The 18,743-nt window shown below is 42.2% G+C and overlaps 2 protein-coding genes across 3 annotated transcripts in view; both read right to left on the bottom strand.

Moving 5' to 3' along the window:
- The window catches only part of lats2 (large tumor suppressor kinase 2), a 36,419-nt gene extending 32,435 nt beyond the window's left edge, over window positions 1–3,984 (bottom strand). For both annotated transcript variants that reach the window (XM_083997147.1, XM_083997148.1), the window contains exon 1: window positions 3,805–3,984. The gene's annotated coding sequence lies outside the window, so the exon portion shown is untranslated. The remainder of the gene's footprint in view (window positions 1–3,804) is intronic.
- pla1a (phospholipase A1 member A) overlaps window positions 1–18,743 on the bottom strand; it is a 119,982-nt gene that overhangs the window by 4,505 nt on the left and 96,734 nt on the right. The window lies entirely within an intron of this gene.

Below are 18,743 nucleotides of genomic sequence, written 5' to 3'. Positions count from 1 at the left end.
ACTTTTTAAACTTAAATGCCAGTTATTGTTGATAACTGGTTATTTACATTGTTTCCAGTTGCCAATCACTTAACCTGCTTTCCATCCAACTATTTAAGATTTATTTTATTGCTAATATTCAATCAACTCATCAATCATAAAGGACCAGGTACATTTTAATGTCCACAGCTCTGAAAAGTCAAATACACTAACAGCAAGAAAAATATAAATCATTGTGTGGTTTTTTGTGGGACTCTAGCAACTATGCACTATAATTAGAACAGCTAAGTGTTGTAGATTTGCTACACCTCTAATTCACACCTGTCTCTTCTTCATTTAGAGGTATTCATTGAACCAAACCAACTTGAAAACATGGTTTCTTAGAGACACTGTTTATAAACATTAAATCAAATGGGAGAAACCACTTCTGAACATTTTGGTGTTATATATATGAGTATAAACTCACTACATTAAAAATCAATACGATTATTTAATGTGATTTTTGCACACATTCACCATCTCTTTACATTCCATATCTAAAAAATAAAGACGCTTCTATCAAGTAGCTGTAGATGAAGATTGGGATCGTGGCTTTCACACCAGAGTAGCCAAACATAAGGAGCTGTTGAGCTGCGCCACCCCTCCCTCCCTCTCTCGCTCCCTTCATCCCTTTGGGCCATTTTTAAGAAAGACACAGCACTCACTGTTTGTACAGATAACACTTTGTATAGACTAAAACATGTTTTTTTATATTGGTGAGAGGCAGGGGGGTGGGGGGCGGGGGGTGGGGGTTGTAGGGTGGGGCCAGGCTGCATAAATGTTGCCCCATCTCTGGGATCTCTTGCCTCCATTCCTGCAATGCTTTAGGCGCCGTGTCCGACCAATGAGCATGCCATTCCACAAGTAACTACAAGTAAACTCATACCACGGCTGAATCATGGGACAGTCTACGCTGACCAAAATAAACCCAAAAAAAGGGCCTATGGATGATCTCCGTCTGGAAATAGGCTGTGGGAAGGCGCTTGGAGCTGGTCCAACCGTAGACATATTTCTGCAGAAAACCACACCTCATAAACACAGCATATGTAACAGTCCTCATCAGCACACATCTAAACCTTGTCTCGACTTCGACCCCACTCTAGACCGAAGCCTCTGACTCTGAACTGGACGACAGACACGCAGGTCCCTAAATAATCCCACTTGTTTTTACAACTTTTCTAAAATAGCAACGTTTTCAGATGATCACATAAAAAAAGTCACTCCATAACTAAGCCGATTTTCACGGGAATCAAGTGAAATATTTGTGTTTTCAACAGATATTTTCAAGCGCTGAGAAAACAACCGTTCAGCTGAAAGTCAAAGCCATTGTGAATGACTTTAACATGCACTTCCTTGAACAGCCACAAGATGTCATCTCTATCTGCACTGAAGTGGGAGGGGGGAAAAGTGTCTTTTTGGAGATTTTCGACAAAATATTTGGCTTTTAATTTCTTAATGAATCAAAATTTTTGTTAATTTAGATCATTTTAAAGCTTAAAGAAGATCCACGTTCAGAATAGCGTCCATCATATCTCTACCTCGGCTTCACTGGGACTTCCTGTCCTTTGCCAAAACATGCTGTAGTCGTACTGTTGTTGAGTTATTTGCCTATTTTGACAATATTTTGAAGGAAGGAATGTGTCGAGTTTTTTATTATTATCATTCAGCACAATCGATCACGGTTTAACGTCTTATCCTTTTCCGACTGCTGCCAGACTTTTATCGGTGCTGCCCAGATTATGTCCACGCCGTTTGATGGATCTGGGAGAATCTGCACAGTAATGTCTCTGCTCCATTTGGCAAATTATGGGCCAGGAGAGAAAGAGCAGACCTTCCTTATTGGCAACTGTGAAGCCAAGGCCGCCGACAGATTTGATGGACAGCACGGGATAAGTGAGTAATATAGTATTTTTCAAAACAAAACTGACAAAGAGCTCCAAGGAAACGTGGAAACACGAATACAAAATACAAAACAATTGTTACTAAACAACAAATAACAGTTTCAAAAACAGGGCAGGGTAGGTTGGACTGCACTGGTCTCCATGCATATTATGCCAAGCTCCATGTAAAGTGTAAAGCTCCTTGGACACAGCGATTGAGAAACATACTCAGTAGAGTCCCATTCTACATATTATATATCATATTCATACAAAGAGGAAGGTTGTCATTGATAAACAGAAAGCTTTAAGTGGTAACTAACTCCCTCTGGAAACACTGCTTTATTTTATTTCTATGTTTTGCAACTCTCCTGTGTATGAACTCACATTTTCCACAGACAGGTAGAGCAGCAGAAACTCTGTGATCTGAGCCAATCAAGTCCAACTCCTGCATTCAAAACATCCTTCATGCACAGCACAGCACACGTCGACAGCACACGACCAAACCAAACCGGCCTCGGACCAAGTTTCCCTCTCACCTCCATCACCAATTTACCACCCAGGTTGTTTTTTTTTTACTTTATATCAAGAGCAGGAACCTGGTTAACCTGCTGGTGCACACGACAAAACACAACACAACACAGCTTAAATGGCCCACACAGCCAAGCCAACATCTGCCAGCATCTGTTTGTAGTCCAGTGGTGATTTCCCACTGCAGTCATCCCTGTGGTTCTTCCCTGACAGATGCCTCCACTCTGCCTGACAGAATTGAACCCAGCTGTGGCCCGATACCTGACGACACACTGTTGCACCATCACAGCTGAGGTACAACTGGTCTAACTGTTAAAAAAAAAGCCTGACCTTCAACCTTAGGAAATATACTTTAACGTTTAAATAAATAAAATATGCCTTTGCTTGCATCGGTCAGGACTGTATCCTTAAAACACCTGAACTGAGAAGAGTCAACAAAGCTGGGAATTAAATGGCATTTTAGTGTGTAAGCAGAATTGCAAAGTGTGTGTGTGTGAGTGTGTGCATGTGTAGTAACACACCTGAATGAAACACATGGTTGCATCAGTGCCAAACTATGCAAGACTTTAAGGAGAGAAATTGCACATTCAAAACAAATACAAATCTGAGTCATTGTCCCATTTGATGGCAACATCACACAGTCACAATATATCCACCACATAATCTGAATCTTTAAACAAAAAAACAAAAAAAACAGGGGGTCAATAATGTGGTGGTTCATTTTAAAGACATTGAACCTCATGTCACACGGAGTTGTGTGTGTGAATGCACACGGCCCTGCTCTTTAAACTCCACTAAAAACACTGAAATCACACCAACACATATCTGGATTTGCTATAATTCAGAGGATTTAGGGCCCCTTGCAAAAAGAAAAAAGGCATTTTCAGCATATGTGTAATTACTTTAAATTATCAGCAGGGGCTGATAGTTTTTAAAAAGAGAATAATCTGTTGTGAAAACTTGCACAAAGTTTTTGTAGAAAAGTTTTTAAACCCGTTACAAAATGGTGTCTGTGTAGTTCTTTTTTTTTTTTTTTTTTTTTTTTTTTTTTACAGTCTTTGCAGACAGAGGCCCCGTGGATGTGAGAGCGATAGGAAACCCCTGTTTTAACGTCCTGTGGCCTGGCCTTCTCTACGGTGGGTGTCCCAGGCTCAGGCTCAGGGGCAGGGGCAGCTGAGAGGAGAGGAGGAGGGGGGGGCAACACCAGAAAACTTGCCCCATTGCAGAAAGACTGTTTTCTTGTTTCCCCCTCTTCACTTTAACACTTTCTTTTCTTTTCTTTTCCTTTCCTCAGCAGCAACAAGTCGTGGAAATAAGTCCCACCACCAACCAACACCAACACCACTCCCCTCCCCAAAAAAGGTAACTCTCAACTTACCATGTGATAGAAGTCGCGACAATGTAACTGTAACTCAGATTTGGAGAGTGAATCCGGTCAAACGGCGACTTAGAAAAAGTAAAAACCAGAAGTCCGTCGGTGCGGCTCAGTGAAGAAGCAGACGGAGGAGCTGCTGCTGGCTGAATAATGTGATGAAATGAGCCTCCATTTTCTCCCCAGACTCCAGGCAGCAGGATCAGAAATGCAGCACAAAGTTGGACACTCGCTGCATTGTTCACATTCCTCAGGTCACGTGAGGGACCGACCTACGTCAGCACGAGCCCGAAGATCGTCTATGGCGGACACGAGGAGCTCACTTCGGTCCGGTCCAGTCCGGTCCGGGTCCGAGTCCGAGTCCAAGCGACGAAAAACTCCAAAGCTGAAAGGAAAGAAGCACTACTGCACTTCTGGGAATGTCTTAAAGGGATAGTTCAACATTTTTGGAAAATTCGCCTATTGCCATCTAATCCCTACAGTCATAGCAGTTGGTTCATTACTACTTTTGATTATCGGTGCATGTTGTTTTGAGATCTGCGGGGCAGAGACATGAGCTGCTCAATGGAGGTGAAGGGTACAGGTCCCCTGTCCCTCATTAAACTCATCAAATACACAATCCAACAACTCCAAAACGCTCTGGTGGACAAGTTGTGACCTGCACATTCACCACACTATGAAATAATCATGTTTAAAGCAGAAGTAAGTGATATATTTGTGTTAATATAAGTCTTAAATAGTTCTATCTTCCGACAGCAATTACTTACATAGAGTGTTTGAACCGAAACACGGGTCTGTCAGTCCCTCTGCTCTGCTCTGAGCCGAAAAGAAAACATTTATCGTATCCTACAGTTTTTATCCAATGAGGAGAGAGAACGGCATGCAGGGCTGTGTGTGCAGCCAAGGGACGCCGTGAATGTGGCGACGTAGGGACGAGGACTGTTATGGTGCGTTCAAGGAAACTCGTAACTCCGACCTGTGAAGTTGTATCAGTTCGATCTGGTGCGAGTTCACCGGTCGGAAGTTACGAGTGGCCGTTATAGTGACTTTCACCGGTAAAACAGGTCGGAAAAACACGAGTGGGTTGCCTGGAACGCTACAAAGTCGTAAGTTGTGACTTAAAGCTGTAATTTACGATTTCAAAAGCCTACCTGGAACGCAGCGTTAGCCAAAACGACCGGATCGCTTACTTCTGCTTTAATTGTGTGACGTTACGACACAAATACTCTGAACAACTTGTGCTTTTGATATCACTCCGCCCAACAGCCGTGTCTGGGATTTAGTTGCCTCGAAAACAACTCTGCCTCGTAATGTTACATTATTATTTCATAGCGTGGTGAATGTGCAGGTCACAATTTTTCCATGAGAGCGTTGTGGAGTTGTTGGATTGTGTATTTGATGAGTTTGATGAGGGACAGGGCACCTGTACCGTTCACCTCCATTGTGTTCACTGAGCAGCTCGTGTCTCTGCCCCACGGATCTCAAAACAGCATGCACCGATAAATAAAGGTAATGAACCTAGCCCTATGGGATTATGGCAATAGGAGAATATGCCATAATGTTGAACTATCCCTTTAAAAGATAGTGACTAGTAGATTGACTCATTGAATAGTTGACTAATAAGTCCTGCTAGCATCTTTGAAATAGTTATTATGGCACAATTAGCTAAATTTCTGTTTGTACGAAATTAGTAAGTGTTTGTGAAAATTAAATCCCGGAGTAGCAGCTTGCTTCGATTTCCAACACCAGGGGCGCTAGTTGGTGGTGAACCGCTTATTCAGTGACTTTGAAAAGCAAACAGAGTGAGAGGTCTTACTTTCTTCCTCCTCTCTGACCGCACATATTCTAGGCGGGGCTTCCTCCAATGCATTTCTCTGATAAATGAAAAAAAAATATCAGTACATAACTCAGTCACTCCTCTCTGGCTTTGGGAAGGAATCCTTTACTAATGAGCCAGAGGCCGTGAATCAGTGTTAAAGCAAATAAAGGCACATACTCTTCTATGCTATCACAGTGTCTCGCACATGGAGAGGACAGCACATGCTCCACAAAACTTACTGGATGTACCCGGACACATAAAAAAAAGAAAACACACATATTAGGGGGAGGGGGGAGAGAAAATCTTCAGATGCATTTCCCAAACTTTAATTTTTCAGTCACAGAGGCAATAATGAGGAAAAAACTGAGGGAATTTAACCTGTAGAGGTCACACATCGTGGCAGCACATGCATCCAAAACAACAAAGGGAAACAGTGTGACAATAAGTCAGTGAGGGATAAAGATAGGTAGCTTAGGGGGAAAAGTGTTGAAAATAACCATAGATTGTCTCTGAACATGTTACTTTTAAGCCGTGTTTGTTTTAGAGGAGTTAAACCTGAACACCGGCCAAAATCACACTCCCATTCATGAAGCCCAAATAAAGGATTGTGTTGTTCCTGCTGAAGGAAATCCAAACATCCAGCTGTATTTATCTATGAAGGTGGTGAAACTAAAGGCCTTGGTGACCTGTAATGTTTTACTTTTACATTCTGGCTAAATTAAAGTTGTTGTATTTGGCCCCTAAAAAACCTCAGATGAACATGATCTATGAGATGGTTTGTTCTTTTGATTGATTGATGTTTCCTTGGCAGCTTTTTTGACCTCGTACTTTATTTCACACATGAAACAAGTCAGACTGTTAACACATGTGCTATATTGTAAAATCAGACCTAGCCCATACATTTGTTACCACTGCTATAACTCATTATTATCAGGATGTCCCGCTGCTGGAGAAACGCTCAGCTGAGCCTTGAACCATCCCTCTGTTATACTGTTAAACTCCCATGATGCACTTCTCTCATCTCTCAAACTACTGCATAACATTAACTTCTCTATTCTCCTGTAGTTTGTGGCTGCAGGATTTGGACCTGCCACTGTAACTTAAAAGGGATAGTTTAACATTTTGGTAGGTGCAAGCTATTTTTAGAACGGCGGAGCAGAGCCGTGAGCTGCTCAGAGCTACGCTATGGAGGCTAATGGGATTTCTTGGTTTCCCTCATGAAACTCATCAAATACACAATCCAACAACTCCAAAACGCTCTGGTGGACAAGTTGTGACCTGCACATTCACCACGCTATGAGATAATAACACAACGGTACGAGACAGAGTTGTTTTAGAGGTAAATTCATGCAAAACCGCTGATGCGCGTTCCCGTCAGGAACAGTTTTTCAGCAAGCAGTCTCTGCATTTCCCTCTAAAACAACTCTGTCTGGTAACGTTCTGTTATTATCTCATAGCGTGGTGAATGTGCAGGTCACAACTTGTCCACCAGAGCGTTTTGGAGTTGGAGATTGTGTATTTGATGAGGGAAACCAAGAAATCCCATTAGCCTCCGTAGCGTAGCTCTGAGCAGCTCGTGGCTCTGCTCCGCCGTTCTAAAAATAGCTTGCACCGACAATTAAAGGTAACGAACCTACTGCTAAAACTATAGGGATTATGGCAATGGGCCAATTTGCCAAAATGTTAAACCATCCCTTTAACATCAACATTATTATCAATCTCTCCCACCATCTTGGTTGCTGTTGTTATTATTATTATAACATAATTATTACACCTGTAAGTATCACTATAATTAATACCATTATTACGACCGGTGAATACAACAATCTATAGGCCACAGCTGCTCTTCGTGTCTGTTTATAAACTGCTGGGTTTCTCTCTAGTCTGGACTCAAACGTAGGCTCTGTTAAGTGCCTTGACGTGATGTATGGTTTGGTTCTGAGCCATATAAATAAAGCTGAATTGAATTAACTCAGAGGCGGCGACAGGAGTAAATAAAATAAAGAGAATTCAAGGAAATCCAATGTAGTAATTGGAATTTCAGATGATTACTCTCAGTGTAAACGCCGTCTTTACTTCTCAATCCTTCAACCAACAAGCGCTCAAGTTCACCAGTTTGCAGAAATCAGTATGTTCAGTAAAAGACTCAACCGTGTGTATTACAGATGATACAGCTACTTAAATAAATTATTATTTCAAATTAATTTCATATTTCTGTTTGGAGTAAACGGAAGACTTGACCTCAACAGTGACAACCACCACAAAATAAAAATGGAAAACAAAAGACATCACAGGTGGAGAGAGCAAAAAGAGTATATCATGTATTTAACACAGATGCTGCTAATGAAACCAACCAAGTCAGTTTAATCTTCGTTATTAAAAAAACCTTCATCCAATTAATTTCAGGCGCTGAAGCCAAAGCACATGAACCTCTGATGTTATGTTTAATCCATCAAAACCTCTCTCTTAAAGAGCCACGTTGATAATTGATGTATAATTACTTACTTGACATCATTTGAAGTTTATACACGTTAAATGGCAGAAGCAGGAATTAATACACTAGAGAAATGAATGGGAACATTTCTTAATGTACACACACACATACATAAAGCTGAGAGGAGTAATGATAAAGGATGTTTTATACTCAAGTGCTGACTGTTCTGTTTTCAGCTCAGTAACCAAACCAGAAAAAAGGGGGTTATTTTTGCATCTGCTTTAATTAATTGATTAATTAATTAAAGCAGATGCAAAAATAAATATCCATAGAAAAACGCAGGCTGATCTTTACAAACTATAAGGCACCAGCAATGCAGGACAACAGAAGACGCGTTGCAACAAGCAGGCTCTTGTTATGATGACACAGTGTGACAAAACAACATGTTTCAGTTCATATGACTACATGTAAAACGCATATCTGATGTTAAACTGATGATACGGCAAGAAAAAAAAACCAAAAAACAGACACATCTCAGTGGCTGGTTCCCTTTGTTGGACGCAGCCTCGGGGCCACAAACATTTCTGTGGTATGCAGCTACTCATGGGGTTCAACATGGTGACAATCAATTAGAACAGAAGATGCTGAACAAAGCCGATGAGAATTAATGTGTCACAAATTTTTAAAAGAAAAAGAAAGAAAAAAAAAAAAGTACATTCTGCGAGCGCCGTGCGTGGAGTCGTCACGCTCAGCCGAACAAACTGTTAATTAAACCTCGTCAGTGCTGGCACTTCAGTGTCTAACAGCAACAACAACAACACACAACTGACACTGGTGGTGGCGGCCTCGGGGGGAAATCTTTTTCCTTTCATAACAGCGTGTCTTCCAATCACTCGTAATGATCCTTTGACTGAGTGTGACTGCGGAGAATTGCAGAGGCATGTCAAAGGAGGACAGAAGTGGTTTTTCTTTTCTCTCAGGGAACAACTCTTCTTTCTTTCCTTTTACAGCACAAATCACATTTTGCATTAGACTTTGCATTAAAAGGATAGTTCAACATTTTGGCGAATTAGCCCATTGCCATATTCCCTATAGTTTTAGGAGTAGGTTCGTTACCTTTAATTGTCGGTGCAAGCTGTTTTTAGAACGGCGGAGCAGAGCCGCGAGCTGCTCAGAGCTACGCTACAGAGGCTCATGGGATTTCTTGGTTTCCCTCATCAAACTCATCAAATACACAATCCAACAACTCCAAAACGCTCTGGTGGACAAGTTGTGACCTGCACATTCACCACGCTATGAGATAATAACAGAACGTTACGAGACAGAGTTGTTTTAGAGGTAAATTCATGCAAAACAGCTGATGCGCGGTCTCTGCATTTGCCTCGAAAACAACTCTGTCTCGTAACGTTCTGTTATTATCTCAGAGCGTGGTGAATGTGCAGGTCACAACTTGTCCACCAGACCGTTTTGGAGTTGTTGGATTGTGTATTTGATGAGTTTGATGAGGGAAACCAAGAAATCCCATTAGCCTCTGTAGCGTAGTTCTGAGCAGCTCGCGGCTCTGCTCCGCCGTTCTAAAAATAGCTTGCACTGACAATTAAAGGTAACGAACCTACTGCTAAAACTATAGGGATTATGGCAATTGGCCAATTTGCCAAAATGTTGAACTATCCTTTTAAGCACAAAGGTGTAGCCGTCTTGGATAAAAACACACACAGCATCTGAATATTTAAAAAGAAAAAGAAAATAAAAAAGTTGCCAGCACATATGTTGTTAAACACCGGTGCGGTGGCGTGGTAAATACTGACATCATTGTTAATCGTACAGTCCCAGTTTGGAGCCACGGAGCGTGCGGACGAGCGTCCACCTGGCCCGGACACACATGTGTGCTGCATTATAGTAAATACTGACCTGTGGTGGAAAACTGTTTATGTTTTTTGGTCCGTTTCAGTAGGTTTCTTGCAGGGAGGGCTGTTTATTCTCTGTGAAAATCATCAGTACCAGTGAAGTTCCTGTTTGACAGGACATCTGCCGTTCCAACATGTGTGTGGTCAAAACCGGGGGAGGTTGGTTCTGTCCAAAACCCACACAAACCAAACGAGCTGCGTGTTCAAAGCCAGAGAAACACAGCACATAAATTAACACCAGACTCATCATCATCATCTCGCTGTGATTGTTCTCTATTGTTCAAACTCTACTGGCTGGAAATACAGTTCATTTTCAACACAGGAATCCATCAAAAAAAAAAAACACACCCTCATTAATCATGACGTGTTTCTATCCCTGAAGCTCTACGAAGCATGCTAACGTTGTCGTTTTAACATGTTGTATTTTTTTGGTGTTGGTGTTTTGTCGTGTACCGTCGTTGATTTGATTTATAAGCAGGGAAAGTGACAGAGCAGCTGGTTTAACCAACAAAACCCTCTTTCTGCAACAGAGGGAGAAAATAAGCAGCGACATCAGCTGCTCTGTTTGGTGTCAAGGAAGAGAGAGAGAGAGAGGGGAAAAAAAGAAAAGAAAGAAAAGAAACTTGCAGACTCTTGCATGACTTTAGTGTGTATCAACACCGGCTGCACCGCCCAGACTCGAGTTTATATACCTCAGTGTTTACAAACAAATTTTAAAAGTTACATCTTACTCATCTTACGGCCGTCATTCAAAGGTTCAAAATCACAAAAGAAACTTACTGCAATTTCTTTGTCGGTTGAGTTGCATAACTTAATGACATCACGTCTCAGCAATGTGGTTTCTGGATTTGGGAGACGTGCTCCTATTCCCAAGTATAAACTGGCCTAGATAACAGGGACTCGCATTCATATCAAGTGAGAATTAAACATGAATGGGGTTTTTCTGTAGTGTTAACAAACACAGGGGGGGGGGGTGTATGTAACATGGAAGAACATGGAGTAGAATAAGGTCCAAAGCAGTAAAGGGAATCGAACCAGCGTTAGTTTAAAGGGATAGTTCAACATTTTGGCAAATTAGCCCATTGCTATAATCCCTATAGTCATAGCAGTAGGTTTGTTACCTTTATTTGTCGGTGCAAGCTTTTTTTTAGAACGGTGGAGCAGAGCGGCGAGCTGCTCAGAGCTACAGTACGGAGGCTCATGGGATTTCTTGGTTTCCCTCATCAAACTCATCAAATACACAATCCAACAACTCCAAAACGCTGTTGTGGACAAGTTGTGACCTGCACATTCACCACGCTATGAGATAATAACAGGACTTTATAAGACGGAGTTGTTTTAGAGGTAAATTCATGCAAAACCGCTGATGCGCGTTGCCTTCAGGGACAGCTTTTCATCAAGCAGTCTCTGTATTTACCTTGAATACAGCTCAGTTCGTAATGTTCCATTATTATCTCATAGCATGGTGAATGTGCAGGTCACAAGTTGTCCACGAAAGCGTTTTGGAGTTGTTGGATTGTGTATTTGATGAGTTTGATGAGGGAAACCAAGAAATCCCATGAGCCTCCATAGCGTAGCTCTGAGCAGCTCACGACTCTGCTCCGCCGTTCTAAAAATAGCTTGCACCGACAATTAAAGGTAACGAACCTACTGCTATGACTATAGGGATTATGGCGATGGGCCAATTTGCCAAAATGTTGAACTATCCCTTTAAGGAGCACGAGGCGGCGGCGGTTGCGTCTGTGTGCGAGTCACTCGAGCGGAGCAGCAGAGATGCACAGGTTGTTTAAGGCACAGGCGACTTGCACAATCTTATCAAAGGTGGAGAGGTTGGACGTGCGCTCCGAGGCCGCGGTGAAGGGGCTCTCCACGGGGCCCGTGAGCATCGCGTACCGCCGCTTCACCATGGAGATCACCCTCTCCACATGCCAACGCACACTCAGTGTCTCAGAGGAGGAGGCGGAGGCGGCTGGTAACGGCGACGACGACGAGTCCTCCGAGCTCCCGGCTATTTTCAACAGGGCGCCGCGAGCAGCCACCGACTCCGCGATGTCCAGGCTGCGACTCGCCAACACGACGTCGCCGGGGAGCAGCTTGCAGAGGAAGCCGCAGCCCTCGGCCAGACTCTTGTCACTCACGTTTCCCAGCACGCCCCGGGACACGAAGGTCACGACGCCTTGCGGGGCCACGCCGATCAAATACTTCAACACGTTACAGCTCGTCGCCATCCCCTGAGATGCATGCACAACCCTCTGCTGCTGCTGATGCTGATGCTGCTGGTTGCCCCGGGAAACCGGCTCCTCGAAGGGCACGGTGAAGCAGTCTATGATGACGGCGCAGTCGGGGTGCGAGGCGCGCAGGGCCGCCGGCAGGTTCTTGCGGAGCTCGGCCCTCGACGGCCAGAAGACGGCGGTGGGCACCAGCGTGGAGGACATGATGTTGACCATGCGGTGCACCGTCCTGGTCACCGTGCCGACCTTCACGCCGAAGCGGTACGCCAGGTCTTGGTTGCGCAGGTCGAGGCGCAGCCGCATGAGCGTGAGCAGCAGCTGCTGGAACTTGGAGAGCTTCACGTTCTTCAGGGCGTCCATGTGCGGCGCCAGCAGCCACATGACCGTCTCCAGCACGAAGTAGTTCGGCAAACCCGTGTAAAACTTCACCTTCTCCGCGTCGTTCCTCAGCGAGTTCTCGGCGAGCGACATCTTCTCCACGGACTCCCGCAGCGCCTGGTTCTCCTTCCTCAGCGCCTTCAGGATGTCGTCGAAGTTCACCGGCGCCTCCGACGTCTGAGCGAACTTCCCCTTCTTGCTGTCGCTCACAGACTCGTCGTCGTCGTCGTCGTCGTCGTCGTCGTCGGTGCTGATGGACGACGATGCGCTTTCCTCCGCCGCCAACGCCAACGCCGGCTTCGGCTCCCTCTCCTCTGGATGCTGCTCTTCCTGACCCCGGTCTCCCAGCGCCGCCGCCGCCGCCGCCGACCGGCCCTGGCCCTGCAGGAACAGCAGAGCGTTGGCCGCCTCCACTCGAGCCTCCTGCTTGTCCAGGATCTCCAAGGCACCGGGCTCCTTCATCTCTGGGGACAAGGGAGCTGCCGTGAACACAGAAGGAACATAATCTGGCGAACGTGGATTCTTCACCTGTTTACCTGCAAGTGGAAAGAGACACAAGTGGTGGTGATGACAAATCTTAAAAACAGAAGGAAGTCTGGTTATGACACTTCCCCCAGTAGCAGATTAGTTTAGTCAGTAAACGTTGAGGGCACATTGTAGTGGGAAAGCAGCCATGTTTTTTTCTCCCGGCCTGAGCTGGTACATTGTCCAACACAAAAAGGTTCAGGATCTGACTGATGAAGTTTCTTATGGGTTTGTGAATGTTTGTGACAATTTCGCTCCAAATCTATAGCTTCACATATACAGCGTTAAAAAGTATAATATTGGATGAACAAAATGTGAACAGTGCATTGGTGAAATAGGCAGTGGCATGATAAAATGATGATCATAGCAGGGTCAAGACATTCCCAGCGAATGTACTAAGTTTCTTTTCTTTTCTTATCTTTTTAATAATGTGTAGTTATTGGACTGAATAAATTACAGGAACAAACAGACAGGCAATTTTGGTCTGTTTCCTTCATACATGGTAGTTTAATTGACACCAATTTTTTTTCATTCAGTCAATCAAACATTTGCTGGTTCATGATCTTCAAATGTATAGATTTAATGATTTTCTTTGTTGTAAATTGAATATATTTGTAATTTGGACAAAACATGACATCATTCTGGGCTGATATCAGGCATTTTTTTTGTTATTTTTTGGACATATTACAAAACCAATCAAAGAATCAATTAATTGGGAATTGAATCTGTGGATTAATAGATTATGAACACTTCACTAATGAAATAAAACAAGAATAACACAAGAAATGTGGGTCGATGTCCTGCATTTTGTTTTGTTTGGTATTAGTCTTAAGTTTCTTAACTGCACAAATCCTTTGAGATTTCTAGAGAAAAAGTCTATTTAGGATGTCAAATTGGTTTCTATAACTTGGATAATGCAAAGTAGATAATGAATTTAACTTGATAGTGTAGGGAATAATGACATCAACTTCTTAATTAATTGTAATTAACACCACACCAAACTTTAATCAAATTTAAACTCCACATATGCATATTTCAGGGATCCAGACTGTCCCTAAATGGGGACACTAGAATTTGAGGCAGTGCAAGTAAGTTTTTCATCTATTTGCACATGTGCAACCAGTAAATTTGCCTTTTTTGTTTTTTACACTGGTGAACATGGAACGTGGGGGAAAATAATCATATTGCATTGCATATTTTTCCCCCTGTTAAAAGGGATTTCTTAGGAGTTTTTCCTCAGTCAATGTGAGGGTCTAAGGGTAGAGGATGTTATGATGCTAATGTACCTTTGAGACAAACTGTTTGTAAAAATGGGTTATACAAATAAAATGGCCTTGCCTTGGTCAAAATGTCTGTTAATGTAAACAGTTAAGCAAGTGTTTATCTTTTTAGTCAATGTGGATATTTAACTTTTACTGCCTAAAACAAGTAAAAACAAAGAGATCATGAATGTTTTGGGGGGCCTGGAATTGCCCTAACCCCCCCCATACGGCGCCACTGTGCATAACTGCATATACAACTCATGTATATTTCATATCTTTAATGTAGATTTGCAGCAGAAACGTTATTAAATGTGACCACTCGGATCAAAAACAAACTAACAAACCCTGTGCCACTTTCTGCAGCGGAGTTGTTGCTGCTGTAGTCTGCATGCATGCATCTTCCATGGGCTACTACTGTACCTGAGATGAAGTGAGTTGTTGTTCCTGCATGCCATGCATCCATCCATCCATCCATATATATACTGTACCTGAGATGAAGTGAGTACTACACAGCCGGCTGCCGTCGTTGGGCACCCAGCCCTCTCTGTTCACAGCAGCTATCCAGCGCTGCTTCCTCTCGGGGTCTCGGGGGAAACGGTAGAAAGATAAGCTAGTGCCCGGTGTCCTTCTGTTCCTACAGCCGGCCACCACACATGTGTGAACCATAGTAAAAAGGCCACGGAGAAAAGCGCGGAGGTTTGCGTGCGCGCTGCTGATGCTATTTGTTGGCTTGGTTTTGACTCCCAAAATGGTGGACCGAACGACGAGAGAGGGTGGGAGGGGGGAAAAAAAAGAAAAAGAAGCAGGAAAAAAACGGTAGTAACGTCATTAAGGGTCGTTTGCATTCGGCGCTCTGATTGGACCGTCTGGTGGCGACGTCACTGAAATGGGATCCTCACTCACGCGGTGCTACATACAACAACTTCTTATCCCATGCCATTTTATTTATTTAGCTACTTATATTTTATTATTTATTCATTTATTAATATTGTTAATACTCAGGGTTCCCACTTTTTTCTTAAAATCAGACTTCTCCAGGACATTTTATTACACCACACACTACTACTACATCCCCCTTCCCATTCATGCTTTGGAGAAGTGTGCTTTTTGAAAGTTGTACCTTATTTTGTACATTTAACCAGTTTGTTTCTATGTTTATTCCTCTCTCATCCCCAGAAGTCTGAAAAAAGTCAAACAGAGCTCTGGTAGCTGATGTCACAATGTGATACATAATTTTCCAGGACAACTCAAGCTCTTCAGGACATTTGACCTTTTTTTTTCTCATTTTCCATGCGTTTTCCATGATTGGAAAACTGGTCAACCATTTTCCAGGCCCTGATACTACTCATATCCATATGCATAATATATTTAGTATTATTTTCTCTGATGACATCATATGGAGCACCTGCCTGATGTTCTCTGTACATTCAATTGTCCAAATCCTTTTCAATAAAGGAAAAAACTGGTGCTACAACAACACCAACAGTCGACTAGTGTTAGAAAATACATGTAAATATGATGGGGAAAAATTATAAACCTGAACCATCTGTGACGAATAAGAACAAACAACCGTAGAAAAGCGCATACGTTACTGTAAACTGAACCATCTTTAATTTATAACCGACTTTAACTACTATCATTCTGTTTTTTTCTGCGCTTATCAAACTTAGGAGTACAATCAATCAGTGATAACATGGCAGTGGTGTCACTCAGAGACAAACTGTCTTTTCCCCTCCATGTTCCTAAACAGACACATTAACTCCACTCCAGTTCCTTCCCAACAGGAATCCCACAACTTTCTGTCCTATGGAGTAGTATTAATATAAATAAAAAAAACTCTTGTTATCTGTCTGCTACTGTTTTGCATCTTTTTGGAGTGTCTTTGTCACCTTTTTGTGTCATTTTTGGACATTTTACGTCTCACTGTAGTGGCTTTATGCCTTTTGTGGTAATTTTACATTTCTTTGTAGTTGTTTTGAATCTTTTAAATAGTTCGGTCTCTGTTTCCATTTCCATTTCCTCTTTGTAGTGTAGTGATCTTGAAGATGTTCTGCATGTCTGTGTAGTGCTTCTTATAGATCCATGCAATAAAGGAAAAGCTTGATACCATATCATACAGTCGTCGGTTTTCTAAATTAATAATGCTGGTGGAGAGTAGAGGTCATGTTAATACTGCTATTTCATTTCCTCCATTAGTTAAACAGCTTTAAACAGTTAATTCCATGCAGTGTGCAGAAATGTGTTTTGATTTATTATTTACAACTCAGTTTATATTCATCAAATCATTGAAGTTCAGTTGTCCTGTTTGAACAATGTGTAAGTAAGGTATCCAGCCAGGCAACCATTAGGCGTGTGTGATCATTTTGTAAACAGAGGTGTTTCAGCTCGGTCAGACCATGGATGTATTATGGACAGGGCCGTTGCTAGGAATTCTGGGCCCCCTTAAAGAATGCTAAAGTGGGCCCCTCCCCCTAACTTTTCCAGTTTTTTTTTTCTTAGACTACGTATGTATTATCATTTTTTATTTAGCCTACTTTGTTTTGATGCTAGTGCAGCATCACACTGCAAAAACTCAAGTATCTTACCAAGAATATTTGTCTTATTTCTAGTCAAAATCTAATTTCTAGTCAAAACAAATCTCATTATACTTAAAATAAGACATATCATATTAAAAGTAGCTTGTTTTTAGACACTTTTTACTCCTTTCAAGCATATTTTCACTTGAAATAAGTAGAAAAAATCTGATAGTGGAACAAGTTTTCTTCCTTATTACAAGCACAAAAAACTTGCTTTCACTGGCAGATTTTTCTACTTATTTCAAGTGAAAATTTGTTTGAAACAAGTGAAAATGATCTAAAAACAAGTTCATTTTTAGGTGATGAATCTTATTTTAAGTGGAAAGAGATTAGCTTTGACTAGAAATTAGACATTTGGACAAGAAATAAGACAAATATTCTTGGAAAGATGTTGAGTTTTTACAGTGTACTATGAGTATTAGTCAGGGTCTTACGCAGAATAAATCAGTCATACAAAGATTAGACTACTGGGGTTTTTTATGGGCCCCACTGGGCGCTGGGCCCCTAGAATTATCATCACCTTTCTCCCCTATACAACGGCCCTGATTATGGATGTTATAATAGATCCATGGGTCAGACAGAGCAGGTATATGGGGGTCTTGGCTCCTACGTTGCCGATCCGCCTCAGCTCATTGATCTGAAACTCCGTCTTCTCTCCTGCAGAGGGCGCCACAGACCGCCAGCAGATTACATATCTGATCTAACTGTTCAATTTTTCAATAACTGTAAAACTTATGAAACCTATCTCTCCCCTTACAATTTTTGCTCAATTGTCACCAAACTTGCTACAGAGCATTTCCAGACTGTCCAAACATTTGACTGTTAAACATATATTTAATGCTGTAGGCTCAGAAACCTGATGTATAGATTTATGTGTCGGCTTGATGCCTCAGAAAACCAGATAATTAATAGTCTGACCCACATCAACTGTAGTTCCATCAGGTATCAATCTCTGTTCTGGAGACACTGGTACAGTTGTCTCTTTTTAACTTTATAGTAATTCTATTTTTGATATCAATGATGTAAATCTCTTTGTTTTAGCTTTGTTCTCTTTTATTGTCTGTGTTGTGCGTCTGTTGTTGTGTTATGTCTTGTTGTGTTATGTTTTGCTATGGACCCGGAGTCCGAAATAAAGATACATATACCATCCACTTCTTGCTAAATACATTTTCAATCATCAAAGTCTCAACCTCACATTACCTCATATATACTCCAGTGGTAAGGTGGCCATTTGCCAACCCCAAGGTCACTGGTTCAAAACCTGCCTGAGCAACCCTGTTAGTGTACCAGCCTCTTCAAACTTTAACTACTACTAGCACTTGGTCTGGCCTATTTTCAAATTTTGCATGAGCAACCTTGATAATGCATATATGCCCCCCACCTTTTCTCTTTAACTAGGCTACCTCTTCCTAGCTTGGTTTGTCTTAACATGTTTCTTGTTTATACCACTGCTCTAAGATTTAAATGCACTGGAACTTTGAAAACCAAGAAAGCAGCAGAGACAAAGCACAGCTCTTGAATGATTTGCATTCATCATTTCTCATCCTGCACTGCCCACTAATGGATAACACAGGCAGAATTCAACTCCCCTCCCCTGCATTCAATTGGCTACAGGTGGTCACAACTTGTTAGGAGACTCATTGATTGCTTGTACCACAGTTTGCAGCACATTATCACATTACAATGAATGAGAACAGTCTTGACAACTGCATGCTGTCTGTGGCCTAGTGGCAGAGTAGCTAAAGGTTTACTGATCATGACCTCGTAGGTTCGATTATGTCTATCACTTCTTGCACTATTTGTCAATTGCGAT

This window comes from Trachurus trachurus (assembly GCF_905171665.1).
Source record: "Trachurus trachurus genome assembly, chromosome: 21".
Classification (NCBI taxonomy): Eukaryota; Metazoa; Chordata; class Actinopteri; order Carangiformes; family Carangidae; genus Trachurus; species Trachurus trachurus.
The sequence above is the reverse complement of the archived record's forward strand: the minus strand, read 5'-3'. Positions and strand labels throughout refer to the sequence as shown.